This window comes from Pseudophryne corroboree (genome assembly GCF_028390025.1).
Source record: "Pseudophryne corroboree isolate aPseCor3 chromosome 3 unlocalized genomic scaffold, aPseCor3.hap2 SUPER_3_unloc_55, whole genome shotgun sequence".
NCBI classification, from domain to species: Eukaryota; Metazoa; Chordata; class Amphibia; order Anura; family Myobatrachidae; genus Pseudophryne; species Pseudophryne corroboree.
The window spans coordinates 35,895-50,480 of NW_026967547.1; the positions used below are offsets into that span (position 1 = coordinate 35,895).

At 49.5% G+C, this 14,586-nt stretch overlaps 1 protein-coding gene across 1 annotated transcript in view; it reads left to right on the forward strand.

Moving 5' to 3' along the window:
* The first annotated feature begins 11,768 nt into the window (after positions 1-11,768).
* The window catches only part of LOC134984437 (zinc finger protein 585A-like), a 133,187-nt gene continuing 130,369 nt past the window's right edge, over positions 11,769-14,586 (forward strand). Inside the window, exon 1 of the mRNA XM_063950016.1 lies at positions 11,769-11,798. The gene's annotated coding sequence lies outside the window, so the exon portion shown is untranslated. The remainder of the gene's footprint in view (positions 11,799-14,586) is intronic.

Below are 14,586 nucleotides of genomic sequence, written 5' to 3' on the forward strand. Positions count from 1 at the left end.
TCCCCTGGTGTTACTGTATAATGCCCCATTCCCAGCTATCACCTCTCCAGTCATCACCCAGACACATCCCCTGGTGTTACTGTATAATGCCCCATTCCCATCAGTCACCTCTCCAGTCATCACCCAGACACATCCCCTGGTGTTACTGTATAATGCCCCATTCCCATCAGTCACCTCTCCAGTCATCACCCAGACACATCCCCTGGTGTTACTGTATAAAGTCCCATTCCAAGCAGTCACCTCTCCAGTCATCACCCAGACACATTCCCCGGTGTTACTGTATAATGCCCCATTCCCAGCAGTCACCTCTCCAGTCATCACCCAGACACATCCCCTGGTGTTACTGTATAATGTCCCATTCCCAGCAGTCACCTCTCCAGGCATCACCCAGACACGTCCCCTGGTGTTACTGTATAATGTCCCATTCCCAGCAGTCACCTCTCCAGTCATCACCCAGACACATCCCCTGGTGTTACTGTATAATGCCCCATTCCCAGCAGTCACCTCTCCAGTCATCACCCAGACAAGTCCCCTGGTGTTACTGTATAATGTCCCATTCCCAGCAGTCACCTCTCCAGTCATCACCCAGACACATCCCCTGGTGTTACTGTATAATGTCCCATTCCCAGCAGTCACCTCTCCAGTCATCACCCAGACACTTCCCCTGGTGCTACTGTATAATGTCCCATTCCCAGCAGTCACATCTCCAATCATCACACAGACACATCCCCTGGTGTTACTGTATAATGCCCCATTCCCAGCAGTCACCTCTCCAGTCATCACCCAGACACGTCCCCTGGTGTTACTGTATAATGCCCTATTCCCAGCAGTTACCTCTCCAGTCATCACCCAGACACATCCCCTGGTGTTACTGTATAATGCCCCATTCCCAGCAGTCACCTCTCCAGTCATCACCCAGACACTTCCCCTGGTGTTACTGTATAATGCCCCATTCCCAGCAGTCACATCTCCAATCATCACACAGACACATCCCCTGGTGTTACTGTATAATGCCCCATTCCCAGCAGCCACCTCTCCAGTCATCACCCAGACACGTCCCCTGGTGTTACTGTATAATGTCCCATTTCCAGCAGTCACCTCTCCAGTCATCACCCAGACACTTCCCCTGGTGCTACTGTATAATGTCCCATTCCCAGCAGTCACATCTCCAATCATCACACAGACACATCCCCTGGTGTTACTGTATAATGCCCCATTCCCAGCAGCCACCTCTCCAGTCATCACCCAGACACGTCCCCCGGTGTTACTGTATAATGCCCTATTCCCAGCAGTTACCTCTCCAGTCATCACCCAGACACATCCCCTGGTGTTACTGTATAATGCCCCATTCCCAGCAGTCACCTCTCCAGTCATCACCCAGACACTTCCCCTGGTGCTACTGTATAATGTCCCATTCCCAGCAGTCACATCTCCAATCATCACACAGACACATCCCCTGGTGTTACTGTATAATGCCCCATTCCCAGCAGCCACCTCTCCAGTCATCACCCAGACACGTCCCCCGGTGTTACTGTATAATGTCCCATTCCCAGCAGTCACCTCTCCAGTCATCACCCAGACACATCCCCTGGTGTTACTGTATAATGTCCCATTCCCAGCAGTTACCTCTCCAGTCATCACCCAGACACGTCCCCTGGTGTTACTGTATAATGCCCCATTCCCAGCAGTCACCTCTCCAGTCATCACACAGACACGTCCCCTGGTGTTACTGTATAATGCCCCATTCCCAGCTATCACCTCTCCAGTCATCACCCAGACACATCCCCTGGTGTTACTGTATAATGCCCCATTCCCAGCAGTCACCTCTCCAGTCATCACCCAGACACATCCCCTGGTGTTACTGTATAATGCCCCATTCCCATCAGTCACCTCTCCAGTCATCACCCAGACACATCCCCTGGTGTTACTGTATAATGCCCCATTCCCATCAGTCACCTCTCCAGTCATCACCCAGACACATCCCCTGGTGTTACTGTATAAAGTCCCATTCCAAGCAGTCACCTCTCCAGTCATCACCCAGACACATCCCCCGGTGTTACTGTATAATGCCCCATTCCCAGCAGTCACCTCTCCAGTCATCACCCAGACACATCCCCTGGTGTTACTGTATAATGTCCCATTCCCAGCAGTCACCTCTCCAGGCATCACCCAGACACCTCCCCTGGTGTTACTGTATAATGTCCCATTCCCAGCAGTCACCTCTCCAGTCATCACCCAGACACATCCCCTGGTGTTACTGTATAATGCCCCATTCCCAGCAGTCACCTCTCCAGTCATCACCCAGACAAGTCCCCTGGTGTTACTGTATAAAGTCCCATTCCAAGCAGTCACCTCTCCAGTCATCACCCAGACACATCCCCCGGTGTTACTGTATAATGCCCCATTCCCAGCAGTCACCTCTCCAGTCATCACCCAGACACATCCCCTGGTGTTACTGTATAATGTCCCATTCCCAGCAGTCACCTCTCCAGGCATCACCCAGACACCTCCCCTGGTGTTACTGTATAATGTCCCATTTCCAGCAGTCACCTCTCCAGTCATCACCCAGACACTGTTAGGGTCTCCTGCTCTGTGCTGCCACGTCGTCATGGCAACCGGGAGACAAGTGCTAGTGGAGTAACCTGAGCGTAGCCGATACTCCGGTTCGGGTCTTTTGCTGTGCAGTGGTTACAGGCTCTGTGCACGGCAGGGGATCCGCTGCTGGTTTTTGTGCTCACAGTCTGTGAGGTCTGAGTGGGGCGTGGACAGCACCTGCTTTATAAGGCCTCTTCTCAGGTTAAGCAGATGCTGCTGAATTTTTGTTGGTTAGTCAGTTCCTGAAAGTTAGCCAGTACTGTGTAGCTTTGTATTTGTTGTTGCTTACTGCAAATAGGCCTGGGGATTTGGTACTACACTCTGCCAATCCAGACCTAGCAGTAAGACTGGAGTCAGTCGTTTAACTTGCTGGGGTTCTTTTGCTACTCTGTGAACTTAGCAAGTTTGCGGCTGTATTCTCAGACTTGCCTGCCTAAATCCTGTCTCACTGTGCAAGGTGTTCAGTAAGCTGAACCTGTGCACTGCAAGTGAGAATTAGGATTGTGGAGACTCTCCTTGTGTCTATCATTCCATCTCTGACCAAGGAGTTTACTGCCACACCCGTTGGTAACCCTTCACGGTTTTGCTGTTGCCCTTAGCAACAGCATTTCGGGTTCTCTACGTATTAAAACACTACATCTTGCTTTTTCCATCTGAGCATTACTAATACTAGGGAGACACCCAGATTCTTAGCCTCTGGGCTTCTCTGTTCACTTTGTGTTTATTTTGTTACCCTATCACCTTCTGTGTACGTAATGTCATATTCCCCAGTCTGTCTGTGAGTTCATTTGTTTTGCATCCCTAACAGTTCAGGCACCAGTACATTCCTGCAAGCACTGGTGTGCATAACAGACACGTACCCTGGTGTTACTGTATAATGCCCCATTCCCAGCAGTCACCTCTCCAGTCAGCAGCTAAATGATCTTGTTAGTGAGTTCAAGGATCTTCACGTCACTGTGTCTCTCATGTATCAGTGAGTGAGGTGGAGGCACCGTGATTGGGCTCTGGGTCCTTCTCAGTCCTCCTGTCTATTATGACAACAAAGACCACTCCCCCTGTATACTTTAACAGCACAGGATGCTACCCTTGCATATTATGACAACACAGGCCCCTCCCCCTGTATACAATGACAGCACAGACTGCACCCCCTGTATACTATGTCAACACAGGCAGCTACCCCTGTATATTATGACAACACAGGATGCTACCCCTGTATATTATAACAACACAGGCTACCCCTCCTTCTATTATGACAACAAAGGCCACTCCTCCTGTATACTATGTCAACACAGGATGCTACACCTGTATATTATGACAACACAGGCCGCTCCCCATGTATACTATGACAGCACAGGATGCTACGCCAGTATACTAAAACAGCACAGGATGCTACCCCCTGTATTTTATGACAACACAGGCCGCTCCTCCTGTATACTATGAAAACACACGCTGCTCCCCCTGTATACTATGTCAACACAGGATGCTACACCTGTATGTTATGACAACACAGGCAGCTCCCCCTGTATACTATGACAGCACAGGATACTACGCCAGTATACTAAAACAGCACAGGATGCTACCCCTGTATATTATGACAACACAGGCCGCTCCTCCTGTATACTATGACAGCACAGGATGCTACCCCTGTATATTATGACAACACAGGCCACTCCTTCTGTATAGAAAGACAATACATGCCGCTCACCCTATATAATAATAGTAACAAGACACCACAGTCACCTCCCCCTGTATAAAAGGGCAACACAGGTCACTCCACCTGTAGAGTAGGACAACACATAGCGCTCCCCTGTATAGTACAATGGCATTATATGTATAGAATAACGGTAACGGCGGGGTCTGCACCACCTGTGTTACGGTAACGGCGGGGTCTGCACCACCTGTATTACGGTAACGGCGGGGTCTGCGCCACCTGTTTTATGGTAACGGCGGGGTCTGCGCCACCTGTATTACGGTAACGGTGGGGTCTGCGCCACCTGTATTACGGTAATAGTACCCTAGAGTGTCAGCCACCTGTACAGGGATAATGCAGCACCAGAAGCTGCTCCAGCTGCACTATAACAAGGCACCAGAGGCTGCTCCCCCTGTAGTACAGAACCTGACACCAGAGCTGCTCAGCCTATAGAATAATAATAATAATATCATTACCTGCTGCCAGACACAGCAATGGCTGCTCTCTGCTCCTGCTGCCTTGTGGGAATGATAGAAGGAAGGCGGAGCTCAGACCAGGGGAAAATGGCCGCCGCTCCTGACGTCACTACACGGCCAGGGAACGTATTGCTGCTGCCGGACTGGTCTACAAGAAAATGGCCGCCGGCCTCCTGCACTGAGGACATGTATGTTAATAGTAATTACAGAGGGCGTGGTGAAGGAGGGGAGGGGCTAGTAACCCGTAAGCAGCCTTTGCCAATCATGCCCTACTTCCGGCCTGTGCGTTCCACATTACTTCCGTACTGTGCGGTCCATATACAGGAAGTGAGTTTTCATCGCCTGTTGCAGCCTCCCAGTGTCCGTGGAGATCAGGTAATGGCGTCTTACTATACAGGAGGAGCAGCCTGTGGTGTCCTGTTATTATTATTAGACAGGGGGAGCAGCCTGTGGTGTCCTGTTATTATTACTATACAGGGGGAGCAGCCTGTGGTGTCCTGTTATTATTATTATTATTATACAGGAGGAGCAATCTGTGGTGTCCTGTTATTATTATTATTATTATTATTATTATTATTATACAGCGAGAACGGCCTGTGGTGTCCTGTTGTTATTATTATACAGAGTGAGCGGCATGTGGTGTCCTGTTGTTATTAGTGTTATACAGGGGGAGCAGGTTTTTGTGTACAGTTATTATTATACAGGGACAGCAGCTTGTGGTGTCCTGGTATTATTATTATACATTGTGTCGGGAGTGGTGATGATGTCCTACAATACAGGAGGAATGGTCTGAGGTGTCCTGCTTTTAAAGACATCTGTTATTATTTTTATACTGGGGTGCAGCCTTTAGTGTCGTTGTTGTTATTATTATTATTATTATTATTATTATTAATTTTATTATATGTAATTGTGGGGATTGAAAATATTGCTCAGTATGAAGCAAATGTATATCACACACCTGGGAGTGTCACTGTTACATCACGTATATCTATAGTAATAATACAGGGACATGACTGGGGAGGTGAGGGGAATCTGGGAGTGTTACAGTGACTTCACTTATATCTATAGTAATAATACAAGGACATGACTGGGGAGGTGAGGGGATCTGGGAGTGTCACTGTTACATCACGTATATCTATAGTAATAATACAGGGACATGAATGGGGAGGTGAGGGTATCTGGGAGTGTCACTGTTACATCACGTATATCTATAGTAATAATACAAGGACATGACTGGGGAGGTGAGGGGATCTGGGAGTGTCACTGTTACATCACGTATATCTATAGTAATAATACAGGGACATGAATGGGGAGGTGAGGGTATCTGGGAGTGTTACAGTGACTTCACTTATAACACTAGTAATAATACAGGGACATGACTGGGGAGGTGAGGGGGATCTGGGAGCGTCACAATGACTTCACTTATATTTATTGTAATAATACAGGGACATGACTGGGGAGGTGACGGGATCTGAGAGCGTCACAGTGGCATCACTTATTTCTCTGACGTCCTAGTGGATGCTGGGGACTCCATAAGGACCATGGGGAATAGACAGGCTCTGCAGGAGACTGGGCACTATAAAGAAAAGATTAGGTACTATCTGGTGTGCACTGGGTCCTCCCTCTATGCCCCTCCTCCAGACCTCAGTTAGTTAGAATCTGTGCCCGGCCAGAGCTGGGTGCTCCTAGTGGGCTCTCCTGAGCCTGCCAGTTAAAGAACAGTGAGCTTCTGCTGGCAACAGACTCACTGCTACGTGGGACCGAGGGGAGAGAAGCAAACGTACCTGTTCACAGCTAGGTTGCGCTTCTTAGGCTACTGGACACCATTAGCTCCAGAGGGTTCAAACACAGGCAGCTGTCCTCGATCGTCCGTTCACGGAGCCGCGCCGCCGCCCCCCTCGCAGAGCCAGAAGAACAGAAGCTTGAAGACGGCGAAATCGGCGGCTGAAGACTCCTGTCTTCATTTAAGGTAGCGCACCGCAGCTGTGCGCCATTGCTCCCACAGCACACCGCACACTCCGGTTACTGTAGGGTGCAGGGCGCTGGAGGGGGGGGGGGTGCCCTGGGCAGCAATTGAAGTACCTTTTGGCATAACCTACATATATACAGTCAGCCACTGTATATATGTAAAATCCCCCGCCATTTTTTATCACAGAAAGCGGGACAGAAGCCTGCCACTGAGGGGGCGGGGCCTTCTTCCTCAGCACACCAGCGCCATTTTTTCTTCACAGCTCTGCTGGAAGGACGCTCCCCAGGCTCTCCCCTGCAGTATCCAGGTACCAGAAGGGTAAAAAGAGAGGGGGGCACATACATTTAGGTGCAAAAAGTTATATATTCGGCAGCTATTGGGTAATCACTTGTTGTAGTGTATATCCCTGAGTTATATAGCGCTGTGGTGTGTGCTGGCATACTCTCTCTCTGTCTCCCCAAAAGCCTTTGTGGGGTCCTGTCCTCAGTCAGAGCATTCCCTGTGTGTGTGCTGTGTGTCGGTACGGCTGTGTCGACATGTTTGATGAGGAGGGTTACGTGGAGGCGGAGCAATTGCAGATAAATGTGGTGTCGGGGCCGACACCTGATTGGATGGATATGTGGACGGTTTTAAATGATAATGTTAACTCATTACATAAAAGGTTTGATGATGTTGCAGCCGGGGGACAGCCGGGCTCTCAACCCGGGCATGCCCAGGCGACTCAGAGGCCGCCAGGGTCTCATAAACGCCCACTATCTCAAATGGTTGACACGGATGCCGACACGGAGTCCGACTCCAGTGTCGACGATGATGAGGCACAATTACAGCCTAAAATGGCCAAGGCCATCCGTTATATGATTATTGCAATGAAAGATGTATTACATTGAAGTCAGTGTAGACACACTCTGGTACTCTACTGAGACCAGCTATTGCTTCAGCCTGGATGTGTAGCGCTGTAGCAGCATGGACTGATACCCTGTCAGGGGACATAGATGCCCTGGACAGGGATAATGTCTTGCTAATCCTGGGACATATAAAAGACGCCGTCTTATATATGCGGGATGCCCAGAGGGACATTTGCCTGCTAGGTTCTAGAATTAATGCAATGTTCATTTCTGCCAGGAGGGTCTTATGAACTCGGCAATGGACAGGGGATGCCGACTCTAAAAAATACATGGAGGTTTTGCCTTATAAGGGTGAGGAATTGTTTGGGGACGGTCTCTCGGACCTCTTGTCCACAGCGACAGCTGGAAAGTCGACTTTCCGGCCTCAGGTTTCCTCAGTGACCAAGAAAACACCGTATTATCAAATGCAGTCCTTTCGTTCTCAGAGAGGCAAGAAGGTCAGAGGTGCATCTTTTCTTGCCAGAGGCAGGGGTAGAGGAAAGAAGCTGCACCATGCAGCCAGTTCCCAGGAACAAAAGTCCTCCCCGGCTTCCACTAAGTCCACCGCATGACGCTGGGGCTCCACAGGCGGAGCCAGGAGCGGTGGGGGCGCGTCTCCGAAATTTCAGCAACCAGTGGGTTCGCTCACGGGTGGATCCTTGGGTTATACAAATTGTATCTCAGGGATACAAGCTGGAATTCAAGGTGACGCCCCCTCACCGTTACCTAAAATCGGCCTTGCCAGCTTCCCCCATTGAAAGGGAGGTTGTACTGGCGGCAATCACAAGCTATACCTCCAGCAGGTGATAGTAAAGGTTCCCCTCCTTCAACAGGGAAGGGGTTACTATTCCACTATGTTTGCGGTACCGAACCCGGACGGTTCGGTAAGATCCATTCTGAATTAAAATCCCTGAACATTTATCTCAAGAGATTCAAGTTCAAAATGAAATCGCTCAGGGCGGTCATTGCAAGCCTGGAAGAGGGGGATTTTATGGTATCTCTGGACATCAAGGATGCGTACTTGCATGTCCCCATTTATCCACCTCACCAGGAGTACCTCAGGTTTGTGGTACAGGACTGTCATTACCAATTCCAGACGTTGCCGTTTGGTCTGTCCACGGCACCGAGAGTATTTACCAAGGTAATGGCAGAAATGATGGTACTCCTTACTTACTACGTACTTGGACGATCTCCTTATAAAGGCGAGGTCCAGGGAGCAATTGTTGATCAGCGTAGCACACTCTCAGGAAGTGTTGCAGCAGCTAGGCTGGATTCTGAATATTCCAAAGTCGCAGCTGATTCCTACGACGCGTCTGCCCTTCCTGGGTATGATTCTGGACACAGAACAGAGGAAGGTGTTTCTCCCGGAGGAGAAGGCTCAGGAGTTAGTGACTCTGGTCAGGGACCTCCTGAAACCAAAACAGGTGTCGGTGCATCACTGCACGCGAGTCCTGGGAAAGATGGTGGCGTCATACGAAGCAATTCCTTACGGCAGGTTCCATGCCAGGATCTTTTAGTGGGATCTGTTGGACAAGTGGTCCGTATCGCATCTTCAGATGCATCGGCTGATCACCCTGTCCCCGAGGGCCAGGGTGTCTCTTCTGTGGTGGCTGCAGAGTGCTCACCTTCTCCAGGGCCGCAGGTTCGGCATACAGGACTGGGTCCTGGTGACCACGGATGCAAGCCTCCGAGGGTGGGGGGCAGTCACTCAGTGAAGAAACTTCCAAGGGCTGTGGTCAAGTCAGGCGACTTGTCTGCACATAAACATACTGGAACTAAGGGCCATATACAACCCCCTGAGTAAAGCAGAGCCCCTGCTTCGAGACCAACCAGTGATGATTCAATCAGACAACATCACGGCAGTCGCCCATGGAAACCGCCAGGGCGGCACAAGAAGCAGGGTGGCAATGGCGGAAGCCACAAAGATTCTTCGTTGGGCAGAGAATCACGCGCAAGCACTGTCAGCAGTGTTCATTCCGGGACCCTCAGGCGATAGCTGTGGACGCGCTAGTGACACCGTGGGTGTTCCAGTCAGTATATGTGTTTCCTCCTCTTCCTCTCATACCCAAGGTACTGAGAATAGTAAGAAAAAGAGGAGTGAGAACAATACTCATCTTTCCGGACTGGCCAAGAAGGACCTGGTACCCAGAACTACAAGAGATGGTCACAGAGGACCCATGGCCTCTACCTCTCAGACAGGACCTGTTGCAACAGGGGCCCTGTCTGTTCCAAGACTTACCGCTGCCACGTTTGACGGCATGGCGGTTGAACACCGGATCCTAATGGAAAAGGGCGTCCCGGATGAAGTGATTCCTACGCTGATTAGAGCTAGGAAGGATGTGACAGCAAAGCATTATCACCGTATATAGCGAAAATATGTTGCTTGGTGTGAGGCCAGGAAGGCTCCTACAGAGGAATTCCAGCTGAGTCAATTTCTGCACTTCCTACAGTCAGGTGTGACTATGGGCCTAAAATTAGGGTCCATAAAGGTCCAGATTTCGGCCCTATCTATTTTCTTTCAGAAAGAACTGGTTTCTCTGCCTAAAGTTCAGATGTTTGTAAAGGGAGCGCTGCATATTCAGCCTCCTTTCATACCACCAGTGGCACCTTGGGATCTTAACGTTGTGTTGGATTTCCTGAAATCCCACTGGTTTGAGCCACTTAAGACCATGGATCTAAAGTATCTCACATGGAAAGTGGTCATGTTGTTGGCCTTAGCATCGGCTAGGCGGGTGTCAGAATTGGCGGCTTTGTCATGTAAATGCCCCTATCTGATCTTCCATATGGACAGGGTAGAATTGCGGACTCGTCCCCAATTTCTCCCAAAGGTGGTATCATCATTCCATTTGAATCAACCTATTGTGGTGCCTGCGGCTACTCGGGATTTGGAAGACTCCAAGTTGCTGGACGTAGTCCGGGCTTTGAAAATATATGTTTCCAGAACGGCTGGAGTCAGGAAGACTGACTCGCTGTTTATTCTGTATGCACCCAACAAGCTGGGTACTCCTGCTTCGAAGCAGTCTATTGCTCGCTGGATCTGTAGCGCGATTCAGCTGGATTGCCGCATCCAAAGTCAGTGAAAGCCCATTCCACAAGGAAGGTGGGCTCTTCTTGGGCGGCTGCCCGAGGGGTCTCGGTGTTACAGCTTTGCCGAGCTGCTACTTGGTCGGGTTCATACACATTTGCTAAGTTCTACAAGTTTGATACCCTGGCTGAGGAGGACCTTGTGTTTGCTCATTCGCTGCTGCAGAGTCATCCGCACTCTCCCGTCCGTTTGGGAGCTTTGGTATAATCCCCATGGTCCTTACGGAGTCCCCAGCATCCACTAGGACGTCAGAGAAAATAAGAATTTACTCACCGGTAATTCTATTTCTCGTAGTCCGTAGTGGATGCTGGGCGCCCGTCCCAAGTGCGGACTTCTTCTGCAATACGTGTATATAGTTATTGCTTAATAAAGGGTTATTGTTATAAGCCATCCATTTCATGAGGCTCAGTTGTTGTTCATACTGTTAACTGGGTATGGTTATCACAAGTTGTACGGTGTGATTGGTGTGGCTGGTATGAGTCTAACCCTGGATTCCAAAATCCTTTCCTTGTAATATCAGCTCTTCCGGGCCCAGTTTCCCTAACTGAGGTCTGAAGGAGGGGCATAGAGCGAGGAGCCAGTGCACACCAGATAGTACCTAATCTTTTCTTTAGAGTGCCCAGTCTCCTGCGGAGCCCGTCTATTCACCATGGTCCTTACGGAGTCCCCAGTATCCACTACGGACTACGAGAAATAGAATTACCGGTGAGTAAATTCTTATTATCTCTAGTAATAATTCAGGGATCTGACTGGGGAGGTGAGGGGATCTGGGAGAGTCACAGTGACATCACATATCTTTAGTAATAATACAGGGACATGACTGGGGAGGTGAGGGGATCTGGGAGTGTCACAGTGACATCACATATCTATAGTAATGTACCCCCTCTTTTACCTGGGGGTACAGTGTATATGTGCAATGTGCCTCCACCCAAGCTATTTAGAGCCCAATACTCTAATCGCTTAAGAAATATCCTACCCCTGTAGTGGTCGCCTATAACATTAGTATGTGATGTAAGCAGATAGGACTATGCACATTTACCAATCGTACCTTTCCTTTGTGATTTCAGGCTCTTCCAGAGATACGGAGACAGTTCCGACGGTAAGTATAATAGTTTTAATATACAAGATGTTATAGGCCACCTTATACAGTTATATCATATAATACTCAAACCATGAACCGTTCTAATAGTATACCACACCTATACATAATAATATACCTCACCTATACATAATAATATACCCCGCCTATACATAATAATATACCCCACCTATACATAATAACATACCCCACCTATACATAATAATATACCCCACCTATACATAAGGTAATGCATGCAATACAAAAAATACGATTCCACAAGAAAGTTGTGGGGCTGCGTTTGAAAAACCACCCGGGTTCTCTTACTATAATCGTGCATGGTTGCGGCCCTTTCATGTCTGTGTATAAGAAGTCCTCTGGGTTATATGGGTATCCACTTGGAGCAATTGTCCTCATGATTGTTGAGCAATCCCTACTTCACGGCAATGAATAGCATGGTTTCCATGGAAGATCTAATTGTAGCGCTCCTAGACAACCTGAAACAGGAAGGTAGTACGTGGAGCTCTCCACCCTGGAATCCCTGACACCCGTGGTCTACTCGTTACATATAGTGGGGTGATGATCTGTGTTACCTGTCCCAGTATAAGCATAGCCCCACTGTAGATCCGTGGGGGTGGCTCCAGAACATACAGAAGTCCCTGTTATTGGCACCTGTCTCTGATAGGTGGGGGGTGCTTAGTCTCCCCAGTGTACCATTTCCAAGTTTAGGTGACCCTGCGCCCTCTCCGAGCTGCTTTCATCATTATACACCCCGCACTCTATGACTGCTACCCGGCTGGTCATTATCTAATGGATATGGAGTCTCTAGAGGTGATATTTATACTCCTCAGATCCACCGATGCTGCTGGTCCCTGTGCTACTGTGTTGGCGGCTGGTACTTTAATAGTTAAAGGATGATAGGGGAGTATGCAGACTAGCAGGATTTATAGGGGGGCATCCTGCACTTACAATGATAGTGTGCCCGGTATGGACCTCCCCCTGCCTCCACCTCCTCCAGCAACCGGGCTCTTCCTGCAGGTTGGATGGGATGAGAGACTCAGCTCTGCCTCTGGGGGGGGGACACTGTCTGCTACTGCTGGACTCCTGGTAGCTGCTGCCTGCACTGCGGTCTCCTTCCATGTACTAGCCTGCCCCGCCAGCGCTCTACCTCCCAGCACTCTCCGTGACATCCAGCCACCGGGACGTCCCTGCTCGGCGTCCACCAGGGGAAATTAACACAGCGCTTCTCACCCGCAGCGGGAGACATCCAATTCCTTTCCCCCACAGGGGCTCTCTCAATCGCAGGGAACCGTCTTCCTGTAAGCTCCCTCGTCTCAGCCGCCAGCCTTTTTCTCTCCCCTTAGTCAGCCCACCAACAAAACCACCGCTACACGCGCCCAGCCACCTCTCTCAGCACACAGGACCTCTGGAAGCTTCTCCACGATCTCCACTACGCGCTTACCAGAGTCCCCTCACCTTCAGCAGGCACAGAATAATAACATGCATAAACACTATACATTATTGGATCACTAGAAAGATCCAAGTTATTATCACATATATCAGTTGGCAGCATCTCTATTACCTTATAGATCTACACATTCATTCATTGATTTGCCCCCTCATAGTGTCCCAAGGCCTTCAGATCACTAGGGTACTACAGTAATAGTACAGGTACATGACTGGGGTGGTGAGGGGATCTGGGAGCGTCACAATAACGTCACTTATATCTATAGTAATAAAACAGGGACATGACTGGGTAGGTGAGGAGATCTGGGAGTGTCACAGTGACATAACTTATATCTATAGTAATAATACCGGGACATGACTGGGGGGGGGGTGAGGGGATCTGGGAGTGTCACGGTGGCATCACTTCTATCTATAGTAATAATACAGGAAAATGACTGGGGAGGTGAGGGTATCTGGAAGTGTCACAATAACGTCACTTATATCTATAGTAAGAACACAGGGACATGACTGGGGAGGTGAGGGGATCTGGAAGTGTCACAATAACGTCACATATCTATAGTAATAATACAGGTACATGACTGGGGAGTTGAGGGGATCTGGGAGCGTCACAGTGACGTCACTTATATCTATAGTTATAATACAGGGAAGTGACTGGGGTCTGAGGAGACTTGTGAGTACAGTAGCACCGGGGGATGTGTCCTGGTGATGACTGGAGAGCTGACTGCTGGGAATGGGACATTATACAGTAACACCAGGGAACGTGTCTGGGTGATGACTGGAGAGGTGACTGCTGGGAATGGGACATTATACAGTAACACCGGGAGACGTGTCTGGGTGATGACTGGAGAGGTGACTGCCGGTAATGGGACATTATACAGTAACACCAGGGGATGTGTCTGGGTGATGACTGGAGAGGTGACTGCTGGGAATGGGACATTATACAGTAACACCAGGGAATGTGTCTGGGTGATGACTGGAGAGGTGACTGCTGGGAATGGGACATTATACAGTAACACCGGGGGACGTGTCTGGGTGATGACTGGAGAGGTGACTGCCGGGAATGGGGCATTATACAGTAACACCAGGGGATGTGTCTGGGTGATGACTGGAGTGGTGACTGCTGGGAATGGGACATTATACAGTAACACCAGGGGACATGTCTGGGTGATGACTGGAGAGGTGACTGCTGGGAATGGGACATTATACAGTAACACCAGGGGATGTGTCTGGGTGATGACTGGAGAGGTGACTGCTGGGAATGGGGCATTATACAGTAACACCAGGGGATGTGTCTGGGTGACTGCTGGGAATGGGACATTATACAGTAACACCAGGGTACGTG